This window comes from Oncorhynchus nerka, linkage group LG22 (assembly GCF_034236695.1).
Source record: "Oncorhynchus nerka isolate Pitt River linkage group LG22, Oner_Uvic_2.0, whole genome shotgun sequence".
NCBI classification, from domain to species: domain Eukaryota; kingdom Metazoa; phylum Chordata; class Actinopteri; order Salmoniformes; family Salmonidae; genus Oncorhynchus; species Oncorhynchus nerka.
Window position 1 is genome coordinate 10,451,363 of NC_088417.1, and position 18,878 is coordinate 10,470,240.

The 18,878-nt window shown below is 48.3% G+C and overlaps 1 pseudogene; it reads right to left on the reverse strand.

Moving 5' to 3' along the window:
* The window catches only part of LOC115104481 (solute carrier family 12 member 7-like), a 90,514-nt pseudogene that overhangs the window by 29,041 nt on the left and 42,595 nt on the right, over positions 1-18,878 (reverse strand).

Here is an 18,878-nt window from a genome sequence, read left to right on the forward strand (position 1 = left end):
GGGGTACTGACATGGAGAGGATGGTAGAGAGGGGTACTGACATGTAGAGGATGGTACTGACATGTAGAGGATGGTACTGACATGTAGAGGATGGTACTAACATGTAGAGGATGGTAGAGAGGGGTACTGACATGGAGAGGATGGTAGAGGATGGGGGGGGTACTGACAAGTAGAGATGGTGAGGGGGGTACTGACAAGAGGATGGTAGAGGGGGTACTGACAAGTAGAAGATGGTAGAGGGGGGGGTACTGACAAGTAGAGGATGGTAGAGGGGGTACTGACATGGTAGAGGGGGTACTGACAAGGGAGGATGGTAGAGAGGGGGTACTGACAAGTAGAGGATGGTAGAGGGGGCTGACAAGTAGAGGATGGTGGTAGAGGGGGTACTGACATGGAGAGGATGGTAGAGGGGGTACTGACATGGAGAGGATGGTAGAGGGGGTACTGACATGGAGAGGATGGGGTAGAGGATGGTAGAGAGGATGGGGTACTGACAGTAGAGGATGGTAGAGAGGGGTACTGACAAGGATGGTAGAGGATGACATGTAGAGGGGGTACTGACAAGTAGAGGATGGTAGAGGGGGTACTGACAAGGAGAGGATGGTAGAGGGGGTACATGACAAGGAGAGGATGGTAGAGAGGGGGTACTGACAAGGAGGATGGTAGAGAGGGGTACTGACATGGAGAGGATGGTAGAGAGGGGTACTCACATGGAGAGGATGGTAGAGGGGGTACTGACATGGAGAGGATGGTAGAGAGGGGTACTGACATGGAGAGGATGGTAGAGAGGGGTACTGACATGGAGAGGATGGTAGAGAGGGGTACTGACATGGAGAGGATGGTATGGTAGAGGTAGGGGGGGTACTGACATGGAGAGGATGGTAGAGGGGGTACTGACATGGAGAGGATGGGGGAGAGGATGGTAGAGGGGGTACTGACATGGAGAGGATGGTAGAGAGGGGTACTGACATGGAGAGGATGAGGATGGTAGAGGGGGTACTGACATGGAGGATGGATGGTAGAGAGGGGTACTGACATGGAGAGGATGGGGTGACGGAGAGGATGGTAGAGGGGAGTACTCACGGAGAGGATGGTAGAGGGGGTACTGACATGGAGAGGATGGTAGAGGGGGTACTGACGACAGAGGATGGTAGAGAGGGTACTGACATGGAGAGGATGGAGAGGATGGTAGAGGGGGGTACTGACATGGAGAGGATGGTAGAGGGGGGTACTGACATGGAGAGGATGGTAGATGAGGGGTACTGACATGGGAGAGGATGGTAGAGGGGTACTGACATGGAGAGGATGGTAGAGAGGATGGTAGAGGGAGTACTCACGGAGAGGATGGTAGAGAGGGTACTGACATGGAGAGGATGGTAGAGAGGGGTACTGACATGGAGAGGATGGTAGAGAGGGTACTGACATGGAGAGGATACTGACATGGTAGAGAGGGGGTACTGACATGGAGAGGGGGCACTGATGGTAGAGAGGGGTACTGACATGGAGAGGATGGGGTGAGAGAGGGGTACTGACATGGAGAGGATGGTAGAGAGGGGTACTGACATGGAGAGGATGGGTAGAGAGAGGATGGTAGAGGGGGTACTGACATGAGAGGATGGTAGAGAGGTACTGGGAGAGGATGGTACTGACATGGAGAGGATGGTAGAGAGTACTGACATGGAGAGGATGGTAGAGGGGGTACTGACATGGAGAGGATGGAGAGGATGGGAGGGGGTACTGACATGGAGGATGGTGACATGGAGAGGATGGTAGAGGGGGTACTGACATGGAATGGGGTAGAGGAGGATGGTAGGGGGTACTGACGGAGAGGATGGTAGAGGGGGGTACTGACATGGAGAGGATGGGGTGACGGAGAGGATGGTAGAGGGGAGTACTCACGGAGAGGATGGTAGAGGGGGTACTGACATGGAGAGGATGGTAGAGAGGGGTACTGACATGGAGAGGATGGTAGAGGGGGGAGAGGATGAGAGGGGGTATGGGAGAGGATGGTAGAGGGGGTACTGACATGGAGATGGTAGAGAGGGGTACTGACATGGAGAGGATGGTAGAGAGGGGTACTGACATGGAGAGGATGGTAGAGAGGGGTACTGACATGGAGAGGATGGTAGAGAGGGGTACTGACATGGAGAGGATGGTAGAGAGGGGTACTGACATGGAGAGGATGGTAGAGGGAGTACTCACGGAGGATGGATGGGGGTACTGAGGGAGGATGGTGACACATGGAGAGGATGGTAGAGGGGGTACTGACATGGAGAGGATGGTAGAGAGGGGTACTGACATGGAGAGGATGGGGTGACGGAGAGGATGACTGGAGAGGATGGTAGAGGGGTACTCACATGGAGAGGAGGATGGTAGAGGGGTACTGACATGGAGAGGATGGTAGAGAGGGGTACTGACATGGAGAGGATGGTAGAGAGGGGTACTGACATGGAGAGGATGGTAGAGAGGGGTACTGACATGGAGAGGATGGTAGAGAGGGGTACTGACATGGAGAGGATGGGGTGACGGAGAGGATGGTAGAGGGGAGTACTCACGGAGAGGATGGTAGAGAGGGTACTCACGGAGAGGATGGTAGAGAGGGGCACTGACATGGAGAGGATGGTAGAGGGGGTACTGACATGAGAGGATGGTAGATACTGACATGGAGAGGATGGTAGAGAGGGGTACTGACATGGAGAGGATGGTAGAGAGGGGTACTGACATGGAGAGGATGGTAGAGAGGGGTACTGACATGGAGAGGATGGTAGAGGGGGGTACTGACATGGAGAGGATGGTAGAGGGGTACTGATGGAGAGGATGGTAGAGGGGGTACTGACATGGAGAGGATGGTAGAGGGGGTACCACTGACATGGAGAGGATGGTGGAGAGAATGGGGAGAGGGGTACTGACATGGAGAGGATGGTAGAGAGGGGTATGGAGAGGATGGGGTGACGGAGAGGATGGTAGAGGGGAGTACTGGTAGAGGGGGTACACATGGAGAGGATGGTAGAGGGGTACTGACATGGAGAGGATGGTAGAGAGGGGTACTGACATGGAGAGGATGGTAGAGAGGGGTACTGACAGGATGAGAGGAGAGGATGGGGGGTACTCACATGGAGAGGATGGTAGAGGGGGTACTCACGGAGAGGATGGTAGAGGGGGTACTACATGGAGAGGATGGTAGAGGGGGTACTGACATGGAGAGGGGTAGAGAGGGGTACTGACATGGGATGGTAGAGAGGGTACTGACATGGAGAGGATGGTAGAGAGGTACTGACATGGAGAGGATGGTAGAGAGGGGTACTGACATGGAGAGGATGGTAGAGGGGGTACTGACATGGAGAGGATGGTAGAGAGGGTACTGACATGGAGAGGATGGGAGGGGGTACTGACATGGAGAGGATGGTAGAGGGGGTACTGACATGGAGAGGATGGGGGTACTGACAGGGTAGAGTACTGACAGAGGATGGTAGAGAGGGGTACTGACATGGAGAGATGGTAGAGGGGGTACTGACATGGAGAGGATGGTAGAGAGGGGTACTGACATGGAGAGGATGGTAGAGAGGGGTACTGACATGGAGAGGATGGTAGAGAGGGGTACTGACATGGAGAGGATGGTAGAGAGGGTAGAGGGGGTACTACTGAGAGATGGTAGAGAGGGGTACTGACATGGAGAGGATGGTAGAGAGGGGTACTGACATGGAGAGGATGGGGTGACGGAGAGGATGGTAGAGGGGAGTACTCACGGAGAGGATGGTAGAGGGGGTACTGACATGGAGAGGATGGTAGAGAGGGGTACTGACATGGAGAGGATGGTAGAGAGGGGTACTGACATGGAGAGGGATGGAGGTGACTGACATGAGAGGATGGTAGAGGGGGTACTGACATGGAGAGGATGGTAGAGAGGGGTACTGGGAGGAGGATGAGGGGGGTGACATGGAGAGGGGATGGAGAGGAGAGGGGTACTGACATGGAGAGGATGGTAGAGAGGGGTACTGAGGAGAGGATGGTACTGACACATGGAGAGGATGGTAGAGAGGGGTACTGACATGGAGAGGATGGTAGAGAGGGGGAGAGGATGGTAGAGACATGGAGAGGATGGGGTGACTGGAGAGGATGGTAGAGGGGGTACTGACGGAGAGGATGGATGGAGGGGTACTCATGGAGAGGATGGTAGAGAGGGGGTACTGACATGGAGAGGATGGTAGAGGGGTACTGACATGGAGAGGGGGGTACTGACATGGAGAGGATGGTAGGGGTACATGGAGAGGATGGTAGAGAGGGGGTACTGACATGGAGAGATGGATGGGGTACTGACATGGAGAGGAGGTAGGGGGTACTGACATGGAGAGGATGGTAGAGGGGGGGTACTGACTGACATGGAGAGGATGGTAGAGAGGGGTACTCACATGGAGAGGATGGTAGAGGGGGTACTCACATGGAGAGGATGGTAGAGGGGGTACTCACATGGAGAGGATGGTAGAGGGGGGAGGAGTACTCACATGGAGAGGATGGTAGAGGGGGTACTGGCATGGAGGATGGTAGAGGGGGTACTGGCATGGAGAGGATGGTAGATGAGGGTACTCACATGGAGAGGATGGTATAGGGGGTACTCATGGAGAGGATGGTAGAGGGGGTACACATGGAGAGGATGGTAGAGGGGGTACTCACATGGAGAGGATGGTAGAGGGGGCACTCACATGGAGAGGATGGTAGAGGGGGTACTCAGGGGGTACTCACTCATGGAGAGGATGGTAGAGGTGGGATACTGACATGGAGGAGGATGGTAGAGAGGGGTACTGACATGGAGAGGATGGTAGAGAGGGGTACTGACATGGAGAGGATGGTAGAGGGGGTACTGACATGGAGAGAGGAGAGGTAGGGGTACTGACATGGAGAGGATGGGGTGACGGAGAGGATGGTAGAGGGGAGTACTCACGGAGAGGATGGTAGAGGGGGTACTGACATGGAGAGGATGGTAGAGATGGGTACTGACATGGAGAGGATGGTAGAGAGGGGTACTGACATGGAGAGGATGGTAGAGAGGGGTACTGACATGGAGAGGATGGTAGAGAGGGGTACTGACATGGAGAGGATGGTAGAGAGGGGTACTGACATGGAGGATGGTAGAGAGGGGTACTGACATGGAGAGGATGGTAGAGAGGGGTACTGACATGGAGAGGATGGTAGAGAGGGGTACTGACATGGAGAGGATGGTAGAGAGGGGTACTGACATGGAGAGGATGGTAGAGGGGGTACTGACATGGACAGGATGAGGATGGGGTGGTACTGGAGAGGGATGGTAGACTGACATGGAGAGATGGTAGAGGGTACTCACATGGAGAGGATGGTAGAGGGGGGCACTGACATGGAGAGGATGGTAGGGGGTACTGACATGGAGAGGATGGTACTGACATGGAGAGGATGGTAGAGAGGGGTACTGACATGGAGAGGATGGTAGAGGGGGTACTGACATGGAGAGGATGGTAGGGGGGTACTGACATGGAGAGGATGGTAGAGAGGGGTACTGACATGGAGAGGATGGGGTGACGGAGAGGATGGTAGAGGGGAGTACTCACGGAGAGGATGGTAGAGGGGGTACTGACATGGAGAGGATGGTAGAGAGGGGTACTGACATGGAGAGGATGGTAGAGAGGGGTACTGACATGGAGAGGATGGTAGAGAGGGGTACTGACATGGAGAGGATGGGGTGACGGAGAGGATGGTAGAGAGGGGTACTGACGGAGAGGATGGTAGAGAGGGGTACTGACATGGAGAGGATGGTAGAGGGGGTACTGACATGGAGGATGGTAGAGATGGAAAGAGATGGTAGAGAGGGGTACTGACATGGAGGAGAGGATGGTAGAGGATGGTAGGGGTACTGACATGGAGAGGATGGTAGAGAGGGGTACTGACATGGAGAGGATGGTAGAGAGGGGTACTGACATGGAGAGGATGGGGTGACGGAGAGGATGGTAGAGGGGAGTACTGACTGACATGGAGAGGATGGTACTGACATGGAGAGGATGGTACTGACATGGAGAGGATGGTAGAGGGGGTACTCACATGGAGAGGACATGGAGAGGATGGTAGAGGGGGTACTCACATGGAGAGGATGGTAGAGAGGATGGGAGGGAGTACTCACATGGAGAGGATGGTAGAGGGGGTACTGACATGGAGAGGATGGTAGAGAGGGGTACACATGGAGAGGATGGTAGAGAGGGGTACTCACATGGAGAGGATGGTACGATGGTAGGGTACTCACATGGAGAGGATGGAGAGAGGGGTACTGACATGGAGAGGATGGATGGTAGAGGGGGTACTCACATGGAGAGGATGGTATAGGGGGGGTACTCACATGGAGAGGATGGTAGAGGGGGGTACTCACATGGAGAGGATGGTAGAGGGGGGTACTCACATGGAGAGGATGGTAGAGGGGGGTACTCACATGGAGAGGATGGTAGAGGGGGGTACTCACATGGAGAGGATGGAGGGGGTAGGAGAGGATGGGTACTCACATGGAGAGGATGGAGAGGATGGAGAGGATGGTAGAGGGGGTACTGACATGGAGAGGATGGTACTCACATGGAGAGGATGGTAGAGAGGGGGTACTGGCATGGAGAGGATGGTAGAGGGGGGTACTGACATGGAGAGCATGGTACTCACATGGAGAGGATGGTATAGGGGGGTACTCACATGGAGAGGATGGTAGAGGGGGGTACTCACATGGAGAGGATGGTAGAGGTGGGTACTCACATGGAGAGGATGGTAGAGGTGGGTACTCACATGGAGAGGATGGTAGAGGTGGGTACTCACATGGAGAGGATGGTAGAGGTGGGTACTCGCATGGAGAGGATGGTACTCACATGGAGAGGATGGTAGAGGTGGGTACTCACATGGAGAGGATGGTAGAGGTGGGTACTCACATGGAGAGGATGGTAGAGGTGGGTACTCACATGGAGAGGATGGTAGAGGGGGGGTACTCACATTGAGAGGATGGGGGCGACAGCGTCCAGAGAAGCGATGAGGATACCGATCTCACAGATCCCACCAGTCAACAGCAGGGCCCAGGTGGGCTCTCCATTAGCCTTGCCATGACCAAACACCTGGGAGACAGGGACAGCCAGAGAGTTGGTTTGTTTGTTTGTGCGTGCGTGCGTGCGTGTGCATCTACAGTATGTGTGTGTCTGACCTGTAGGAATGGCACGATGCCGTCCCTTGCGATGGCCTGCAGCAGCCGGGGGGCTCCAGTGAGACTCTGTAGACCTGCTCCACAGCATGAGAAGAACGAGCCAATCACAATCACCCAGGGGGAGGGCCAAGCCAAGATGCCAATCACCAGGTTCCCTTTGACAGAGTCCCCAAACCTAGGACAAACAGACGTATTCACTAGAAAAGTCCTCAGATACTACGCTCACACTGGGATATGCATAACCACATTTCTGAAACAGAGAAAAGCCTAGCCAGAAAGACACTCACTCGCTTTGACCATTGTGTATCCAGTATAATTAACTCCAACTCTCCCCCTTATAACGCTGTGTGTGTTACAAGGGCCTACTATGTGGCTCAGACAAACAGCTTTATGAAGGCAAAAAAGATGTTTTCAATCCAGATGATCATTTCTCTCTCAATGCCCATATGGGGGCGAAACAAATTAACAAGACATTTGTACTGCTTTCATTAACCTAATATAAACAAGACATTGGTACTGCTTTAACAAATAAACAAGACATTTGTACTCCTTTCATTAACCTAAAAACACAAGACATTGGTACTGCTTTCATTAACCTAATAAACAAGACATTGGTACTGCTTTCATTAACCTAATAAAAACAAGACATTGGTACTGCTTTCATTAACCTAATAAAAACAAGACATTGGTACTGCTTTCATTAACCTAATAAAAACAAGACATTGGTACTGCTTTCATTAACCTAATATAAACAAGACATTGGTACTGCTTTCATTAACCTAATAAAACAAGACATTGGTACTGCTTTCATTAACCTAATAAACACAAGACATTGGTAATTAACCTAATAAACAAGACATTGGTACTGCTTTCATTAACCTAATAAACACAAGACATTGGTACTGCTTTCATTAACCTAATAAACACAAGACATTGGTACTGCTTTCATTAACCTAATAAACACAAGACATTGGTACTGCTTTCATTAACCTAATAAACAAGACATTGGTACTGTTTTCATTAACCTAATATAAACAAGACATTGGTACTGCTTTCATTAACCTAATATAAACAAGACATTGGTACTGCTTTCATTAACCTAATATAAACAAGACATTGGTACTGCTTTCATTAACCTAATATAAACAAGACATTGGTACTGCTTTCATTAACCTAATAAACAAGACATTGGTACTGCTTTCATTAACCTAATAAACATGACATTTGCATTGCTTTCATACCAAGTGTGAAAAGTGAAACAGCACTTACTTGTCTCTCAGCACCACCCCCTCGATGCAGGCGCCAAACAGTATGACAGAACTAATGTCTGGGTGGCACCGTTAAGGAAATTAGCATCGGGACGGCAAGAGTTGAAAAACAAAACCATGATCACATTAATTTGAGCGCCAAACAGAGTAAAGTTCGGTAAGGCTACCTGAACTTGTCCAATAAAGAATTGTCATTTGCGATTACCATTGCTACGTTTTGCTATGGAGAACCCAAATGAACACCACCTACCTTTACAGTTTAAAGTGTACATAACAACACATTGACTGATCATGTATTATAATAATGTGGTAGGTGCTTGCAGGGGCACAACTTTGGTTTTAGAAGTGGGGCATTTTTTGTATTTCCCAGTCGGATAAACACTCCAAACAGCCTACCCGATCACTCAGAGATGTCCAGAAGGTCCTAAAGGCACACCGTCGCCTCGTTTTGTATCACATTCCAATGATAAAACTGTGGGGGATAAAAATGATATTTCGGAATGTGGGGGGGACATGCCCCCAGTGAGTCCCACCCCTGGGTGCTTGTATTTGTCCTATTAAGACACTTGTATGGTTGGTCTGTTGTCGCTGTCATTAAAGATACAGATGAAGGTGGTGGTGGCGATGGCCATGATTGTTCCTATGGGGATGGACTTCTGGGCGTCCCTGAGATCACCAGACCTGTTGGATCCAGCCATGATTCCTGTGAAGTGGGGAAATAGGAAGTTGGTTATATTATTAAATATGATCTTCGCTCTGGGTGCCCAGGTAGAACCTAGGCTACCACCCCTAGTTCTTTAGGTGTGTGTGGGGGGTCAAGGCCTGGTTACTGTCCTGCTGCTTGTTCTTTAGGTGTGTGGGGGGGTCTAGCCCGGGTTACTGTCCTGCTGCTTGTTCTTTAGGTGTGGGGGTGGGGTCTAGGCCGGGTTACTGTCCTGCTGCTTGTTCTTTAGGTGTGTGTGTGTGGGGGGGCTTATTAGTCCGGGCTTATTGAGGTAGTATGTTTCAGGTAGTACATGTGGGTATGGTTAAAGTGACTATGCATATATGATGAACAGAGAGTAGCAGTAGCGTAAAAGAGGGGATGGCGGGGGCACACAATGCAAATAGTCCGGGTAGCCATTTGGTTACCTGTTCAGGAGTGTTATGGCTTGGGGGTAAAAATTATTGAGAAGCCTTTTTGTCCTAGACTTGGCACTTCAGTACCGCTTTCCATGCAGCAGTAGAGAGAACAGTCTATGACTGGGGTCTTTGACAATTTTTAGGGCCTTCCTCTGACACCACCTGTAGAGGTCCTGGATGGCTGGCAGCTTTGCCCCAGTTATGTACTGGGCTATAAGCACTACCCTCTGAAGTGCCTTGCGGTCGGAGGCTGAGCTATTCCGTACCAGGCAGTGATGCAACCGGTCAGGATGCTCTCGGTGTTGCAGCTGTAGAACCTTTTGAGGATCTTAGGACCCGTGCCAAATCTTTTTAGTTTCCTGAGGGGGAATAGGTTTGTTGTGCCCTCTTCACGACTGTCTTGGTGTGTTTGAACCATTCTAGTTTGTTGGTGATGTGGACACCAAGGAACTTGAAGCTCTCAACCTACTCCACTACAGCCCCGTTGATGAGAATGGGGACGTGCTCGGTGCTCCTTTTCCTGTAGTCCACAATCATCGCCTTAGTCTTGGTTACGTTGAGGGAGAGGTTGTTATTCTGGCACCACCCAGCCAGGTCTCTGACCTCCTCCCTATAGGCTGTTCCGTCGTTGTCGGTGATCAGGCCTACCACTGTTGTTTCGTCAGTAAACTTAATGATGGTGTTGGAGTCGTGCCTGGCCATGCAGTCGCGGGTAAACAGGGAGTACAGGAGCGGACTTAGCACGCACCCCTGGGGAGCTCCAGTGTTGAGGATCAGCATGGCAGATGTGTTGCTACCTACCCTCACCACCTGGGGGCGGCCCGTCAGGAAGACCAGAATCCAGTTGCAGAGGGAGGCGTTTAGTCCCAGGTTCCTTAGCTTAGTGATGAGCTTTGAGGGTACTATGGTGTTGAACGCTGAGCTGTAGTCAATGAATAGCATTCTCACATAGGTGTTCCTTTTGTCCAGGTGGGTAAGGGCAGTGTGGAGTGCAATAGAGATGGCATCATCTGTGAATCTGTTTGGGCAGAATGCAAATTGGAGTGGGTCTAGGGTTTCTGGGATAATGGTGTTGATGTGAGCCATGACCAGCCTTTCAAAGCACTTCATGGCTACAGATGTGAGTCCTACAGGTCTGTAATCATTTAGGCAGGTTGCTTTTGTGTTCCTGGGCACAGGGACTATGGTGGTCTGCTTGAAGAATGTTGTCTAATCCGAGGTGAGTGATCGCTGTCCTGATATCCAGAAGCTCTGTCTAATCCGAGGTGAGTGATCTCTGTCCTGATATCCAGAAGCTCTGTGTCTAATCCGAGGTGAGTGATCTCTGTCCTGATATCCAGAAGCTCTGTGTCTAATCCGAGGTGAGTGATCGCTGTCCTGATATCCAGAATCTCTGTGTCTAATCCGAGGTGAGTGATCGCTGTCCTGATATCCAGAAGCTCTTTTCTGCCGTAAGATACGGTGACAGAAACATTATGTACAAAATAATTGACAAATATCGTGAAAAATAATTATATAATAGCAGACCGTAAAACGGCGGCCATCTCCTCTGGCGCCATTTTCTTATTTTACCCCCTAGAGTCGATGTCCGCAACCATAAAAATCTGTCCGTTTTAAAGGTAGAGATATTTTTGCATTGGATGAGTCTCAATCCATCGCATCCGCGGATGTCGCACTTCCCGAAAACACTTCCAGAAAACACAATCGTCTGTAACGTCCGAACGGTTTGGCCTGCAAACTATTACGAACCCTCCATGGAAAGAGAAGACTCTCACAAACACGAAAGTGTTCTCCACATTGCTCTACAACCCCCACAAGCGTCTTGGGACTCGTCTTAAGTAAGTACAGCCGATCATCTTCTGTCTGTAGCGTCTGAACAGTTTGGGCTAAACACTAACATAACCCCTCTGTGGAAAGGTGAGACTCTCGCAAATACGCCCACAGGTCTCACAAGACTCCTCTAAAAGGTCCCCAGGTGCCAGCTGAAATGGTTTTATGGAAGTATATGTGGAGACCGTTTATTGCCATAAATAAATACATGTCAAAAAAATGTCTAATGTTTCTTATCTACAAAGATTGTTTATTGTAAGGTGAGGCTCTCACCAACACGTACATGTTATTGTGTACCTTAGCAGCACTTCCCTTTCCTCCTGTTCATACAAGTAGATGTCCATTTGAACATACCTGTGACGGAGGGGAAGTAGATGCCCACCAGCAGGGTGAAGAAGGTGGTGATGTCATTGGCCACGTAGGGCATGTATATATCCTGGGAGGTGTCTGCAGCCGGCTCCGACACCTGGTGCTTATTCTCTACCAACATCCCTTTAGGACCGTAGTCCCCCCAGATGTTGTCTGTGGAAGATGGGGGTCGATGAAGGGTGAGGATGAAGTGGAGGGATTGGAAGAGGGAGCGTAGGGGTGGTTAAGAGACAGGGAGTGAGATGAGAAGGGAGAAAAGAGAGAGAGGAAGGGAGGGAGGACAATCACTAGTCACTATCCTCTGAAGGAAGAACACAGAGTACATAAGGGACTCGTCAAATCACCTGCCTCCACACGCCTGATTCCATAACTTAAGGAATTTGAGCAATTTGGAAGTGATGATGGGGGAGTGGACATCAATGTCAGAGTTCGGGAATGTCTTGAATATGTTACGATAACACAAGAGTATGTCAATTGTTCTGCCGGCCGTGGTATCCCTTCATCTCAACCTAAATCTAGGATGGTAGTAGATGATACTATGCTGATTGAAGTGAAGACAGTTTCCCTTCATCATTGGATTTAATAAAAACAGATCCCGTCAGTAAATAAACGAGACATTTGGTCCCGAAAACTTCCCCCGGTCTCTACTACTTTTTAACACCATCGAGATGGACCCGATGCATTCTTCTTTATAGGGGTCCATCTCAATAGTGTAAAGCAGATAACCAACCGCAGACTGAGAGGGGTGTACAGCTCATCCTTGGTGTCAGTATTCCCAGCAAGGGAAAAACATCACTCTCTATTGGATGTCACGATGACATTGTACATCTTCGTTTAACATTTTACTCATTTAGCACACACTCTTATCCAGAGCCACTTCCAGTATCGACTGCATACATTTTCATATTTGTTAGTACGGGTCCCCCCCGTGGGAATCGAACCCACATCCATGGCGTAGTAAGCGCCATGCTCTTCCAACTGAGCCACACGGAATCTTCCTAATCTAATTCTCATAAGAGCTTCAAGGGTAATATAGTAAGTAGTCTGAGAGGAACTGACACAGCGTTATGCTCTACTACAAATAAAAACAAATGATTGTAATCCTGGTTTCCATTAGGATAGGGTGTCAGGACTGAGGGGAAAGAGCATTGCTTTTAGCAGTGAGAGCAGACTTTACATCATGGGAACATTCACCCCACAATTAAAGTTTGTTGCATAATTTAATCACAAAAGTTGTGTGTGTGTGTGCGTGTGTGTGTGTGTGTGTGTGCGTGTGCGTGTGTGCGTGTGGGGGGGGTCTCTCACCTCTGATGACCCCGCTGGTCAGGCCAGGGATTCCCTGGATCACAGTGACGTTGTTGAGAGTGAAGTATTCGTTGCAGGTGGCGTTGAGGTCCGGAGAGTCACAGAACAGGGACCACAGCTTGGTGGTGACCGTCACGTTGCCCACCTCCATCGTCTTCAAACACTGGTCAAAGTTGTGGTTCTGCAAAGTGCGGTTCCCCAACAGACAAATACTGGGAGGAGGATATAGAACAAAACAGTTTAAATCTCACAGGGGAAAAAAACTGTTTTTGATGATCTGGCCCTGGTCTTCCTGATCGGGAGACCAAGAGTAATTTGTGTGTGTGTGGGTGTGTGCGCGCGCGAGCATATGTGTGTGAGGGTGTTCGCTTCTAGTGGTTTCTGGTTGTATTTTTCAACAAGGCCGTGAAGTTCAGACTAGACTCACGGGAAGTCTGGCGGTTCGAAGGCGGTCTTGATGACTCCGGCGTAGATGGCCAGAATGGAGAGGATGACACAAGCCAGGAAGACCAGGGCCAGCTTGTTGACATACTTGACCCCCACAAACACCACCAGGGACATGAGGGTGAGGCAGCAGGTGCCGTACACCCGCATGTTGTTGAGCAGTGCCTCCGGCTCATTCTCCTTCTTCTCTGCCTTGAAGATGGCCGCACTAGGCACAATGTAGGTCTGGGAGGAGACCGGGGGGGGGTGTCATCAGAGACGTTCAGTTCAGTAGGGTACAGCGTTATGAAAGGTTCAGATAACAGCCTCATCAGGTGTTGTTATCCGCTCATGTATTAATGTCTACAGATGAGGTAAAAACGACAGTATCTTTGCAAAGGATACTCACTAACAGAATCTCTATAGTACCGAGGATGTACATGGAGCCAGCGAAGGTGGTCCCCAGGTAGAAGCAGAGCCCCACAGCCCCGCCGAACTCTGGCCCCAGCGACCTTGAGATCATGTAGTAAGAGCCTCCAGCTACAGACCAACAACAACGGGGGACAGAGCCAGTCACAACCACAGCCGTGGAGAAAACTCACTTTGAGGTGGAGTGGTACATATTGTTCCCTCTGGTACTCTGGAACCCAAATCGCTAAACGATTTTCATCTTAATTCTCAGTTAAAATTCTTGAAAGGAAATGTCAGCCCAATTCTATTTAGTAGAAATGTACCATTATCCACAGTGAACCTACCTGGAACTACACCATTCGTAGCGATGGCACTCATTGATATGGCTGTCAGCATTGTCTGCGAAGAAGAGAGAGAAAAAAATCCCAACATTTTAGATTACGTTAAGCAAGGGCAATATTTGTGAATCTAAAATGCATGGAATCCAAAGAATAATAAATCGGGGGGGGAGCAGCTTATCCCATATTTAGTGGCTAAACGACTCAGCTGTGGCTTATAAATCTTTAGGAACACAATCGCAGGCATCTGGGTAATTGATATGAGCCCCTTTTTACCTGAAATAGGGCAATGTTCAGTCTGAAGCCAAAAAGTTAAAAAGTTAAAAATATAAATACTTGATGCTAAGTTAAAGCTACCAAGCTACCAAGCTTGCTAGGATAGGACAGATGTCCCAGCTGCAACTTCAGTTTTCAATTTGCACCGAGGTGTGGAAGGGATAGGTGTGAAAGGCGTTGAGCCCAACAATGAGAGCAGAGCATCACAGCCTCCCCCACCCAAATGGAGAGACGGCTTCCCCCTGTGCAGAGGTCATCAGAGTACAGTACCCCTTATATACACAAAAATATCACTGCATGGAATAAAGAAGTCATCAGAGGTCGTCAGAGTACAGTACCCCTTATATACACAAAAATATCACTGCATGGAATAAATACAAAAAGAAGCCCCTCAAGGACAATATCTTCTGATTGGTTCAAAGAGGGGAACTTAATTGTCCACACAGACCATCCCATTGCACGGCTATAAGAACACACTACCCTTCCGTCAAGACAGAGGGTATTGGCCCAGGAGTCCTCAACTGGCAGCTTCATTATATAGTACCCTCCAAAACACCAGTCTCAACGTCGACAGCGAAGAGGTGATTTCAGGCTGAGCTCTAGAAAGAGGACCGAGTTCGAGTGTGAATTCCAAATTGGATGACCGTTCAAATACATTTTTCCCCAGAGTTGAACGCTCGGATGTCAGAGATTCCCGAGATCCCTGGTGTTTTGAATGTGGCATTAGAGTTGGGATTATGGTTCATTATGGTTCATATTTGTCTAAACAAATATACTCCTCTATGCAAGCAACCATTTCACTGTACCGATTACACCTGTATCCTGTGACAAACTTAGATTTTATTTTATATAGTGTGTGTTTACCAGAGACGGTAATGTAAAGAACAACATGACCTGATATTTTTATTTTTATCTTTATTTAACGAGGTTAAGTCATTATGATTTACAATGATGGCCTAGGAACAGTGGGTTAACTGCCTTGTACAGGGGCGGGACAACAGATTTTTACCATGTCAGCTCGGGGATTCGATCTAGCAAGCTTTCGGCTACTGGCCCAACGCTCTCACCACTAGACTACCTGCCGCCCCAAGATATAGGCTAAGGAATAGATTAAGTGAATTTTTACGACTACGTTTTGCTACGACCTTCACCACTACACTGTGAATCCTTAAAGAGATGGGCGGGGCTAAAGCTTAAGAGGGTGTGAACGATACTGAATGGGTGTAGACAAAGAAGAGCTCTCCAGTAGGTGTACAAAAGTGGAGTTTGGTACACCCGAAGTGTATGATAGACCATTTTCTAGCTCGGCGTCTCTACTTTTATCCGATGTTAAAAACACCATTTCATATTACACAACAAAAGGAACCAATCCAGATGGTGGGACACAAAATAGCAATAATCATATTATAGGATATTCCTTACACAGGAGCAGGTCATGACCACAATGGCAAGGGATTCCATGATGCCGGCGGTTCCCACGATCCAGGTGAGACGCAGGAACAGGATGACACCCAGGATGTTTTGGAGGCAGGGCAGGTACACCCCAATTAATGTGCCCAACGCGGGACTCTGTGGAGGGAAGAGGAGAGTGAGAGGGAACAATGAGAGGGAGAGAAGGCAGGGGGTCATTAGGTAGTAAGTTCCACCATATCGAATCATTCAACCCACAGAGGAAGTGATTGTGTTTCAAGGGTCAACCAGAAATGATTTCTTTCTTTATTTTTACCTTTATTTAACTAGGCAAGTCAGTTAATAACAAATTATTATTTGTAAATTATAACAGATTACATTTAAGATTTTGCCTTTCATTAGGTGTCACGACACGTTATACAGAGCATTTGGAAACTATTCAGACCCCTTTGTCACAGCCTTATTCTAAAATTGATTAAATTGTCCCCACCCCCTCAATCTACACACAATACCCCATAATAACAAAGCAAAAACAGTTCTTGGTTTTGTCAACAGTGGACCCTTATATAGACAGGTGTGTGCCTTTCCAAATCATGTCCAATCAATTGAATTTACCACAGGTGGACTCCAATCAAGTTGTAGAGTCATAAGGTGAAAGCACCAATTTGTAAGTCGCTCTGGATAAGAGCGTCTGCTAAATGACTTAAATGTAAATGTAATGTAAATGTAGAGACATCTGAAGGATAATCAAAGGAAACAGGATGTACCTGAGCTCAATTTCGAGTCAGAGTAAATACTTTAATTTGTAATAAATTTGCATTTACATTTCAAAAAACCTGTTTGCGCTTTGTTATTATGGGGTATTGTGTGTAGATTGATGAGGATAAAAATAAAAAAAAACCTAGAACAGGGTTAGAATAAAATAAACAAAATGTGGAAAAAGTGAAGGGGTCTGAATACTTTCCGAATGCACTGTATGTTGGTGTTCCCATCCGCCACCATGGTGTAACACCTAAATATCACATTGCTCAGAATGCTGGGCTAGCCAACATCCCACCCACTTGCCTATTAGAACAAAACACACAAGGAGAGAAAAAAAATAGCAGAAAAAGCTTTTACAAAAAAAGGGATTCATTAGTCATTATAGCTTGGGAACACAGGTTTCTTTTCTTGAACCATTAAACAACAGGCTTTCAGCATGCTTTTAGAGAAGGGCACTCAACATGTAATGCCATGACACAAATGACTGATGATTGGCTGAAAGAAAATGTATAATAATGAGACAGTGGGAGCTGTACTGTTAGATTTCAGTGCAACCTTTTGACATTATGTGTTTTTGGCAAAACATATGTGTTGTGGCTTTGTGGGGGCTGTGATTTGGCAAAGTGGGTGGGGTTATATCCTTCCTGTTTGGCCCTGTCCGGGGGTGTCATCGGATGGGGCCACAGTGTCTCCTGACCCCTCCTGTCTCAGCCTCCAGTATTTATGCTGCAGTAGTTTATGTGTCGGGGGTAGGGTCAGTTTGTTATATCTGGAGTACTTCTCCCTTCCTATCTGGTGTCGTCCTGTGTGAAGTTTAGTATGCTCCCTCTAATTCTCTCTTTCTTTCTCTGTCTCTCGGAGGACCTGAGCCCTCGGACCGTGCCTCAGGACTACCTGACATGATGACTCCTTGCTGTCCCCAGTCCACCTGGCCGTGCTGCTGCTCCAGTTTCAACTGTTCTGCCTGTGATTATTATTATTCGACCATGCTGGTCATTTATGAACATTTGAACATCTTGGCCATGTTCTGTTATAATCTCCACCCGGCACAGCCAGAAGAGGACTGGCCACCCCTCATAGCCTGGTTTCTTCCTAGGTTTTGGCCTTTCTAGGGAGTTTTTCCTAGCCACCGTGCTTCTACACCTGCATTGCTTGCTGTTTGGGGTTTTAGGCTGGGTTTCTGTACAGCACTTTGAGATATCAGCTGATGTACGAAGGGCTATATAAATACATTTGATTTGATTTTGATTATTTGGTAGGAATCATTCTTGACCTCAGCTGAATCTGGTAATGAATTATGTGGCTGTTGAGAAAGTTGAGGAGACTAAACTTCTCGGTGTCAACTTAGACTGTAAATTGTAATGGTATTGATTCAATTGTTGGAAAGATGGGGAGAGGTCTGACTGTGATAAAGAGATGTCCAGCCTTTTTAGGCCCACAGTCGACAAAACAAGTCCTGCTGGCTCTAATTTTATATAATCTTTACTACAGTCCGGTGATATGGTAAAGTGTTACAAAGAAGGGTATGTATTGGGACATTGTGTGTTTTGTCCATTAAATGTGGATGCTACCACGGTTACGGCTAATCCTGAATGAATTGTGAATAATGACGAGTGAGAAAGTTCGAAGCACAAATATCATACCCACCCAAAAATGCTAACCTCCCCCCTGTTATTGTAATGGTGAGAGGTTAGCATGTCTTGGGGGTATGATATAAAATGCTAACCTCCCCTGTTATTGTAATGGTGAGAGGTTAGCATGTCTTGGGGGTATGATATAAAATGCTAACCTTCCCTGTTATTGTAATGGTGAGAGGTTAGCGTGTCTTGGGGGTATGATATAAAATGCTAACCTCCCCCCTGTTATTGTAATGGTGAGAGGTTAGCATGTCTTGGGGGTATGATATAAAATGCTAACCTCCCCCCTGTTATTGTAATGGTGAGAGGTTAGCATGTCTTGGGGGTATGATATAAAATGCTAACCTCCCCCCTGTTATTGTAATGGTGAGAGGTTAACATGTCTTGGGGGTATGATATAAAATGCTAACCTCCCCCTGTTATTGTAATGGTGAGAGGTTAACATGTCTTGGGGGTATGATATAAAATGCTAACCTCCCCTGTTATTGTAATGGTGAGAGGTTAGCATGTCTTGGGGGTATGATTTCTGTGCATC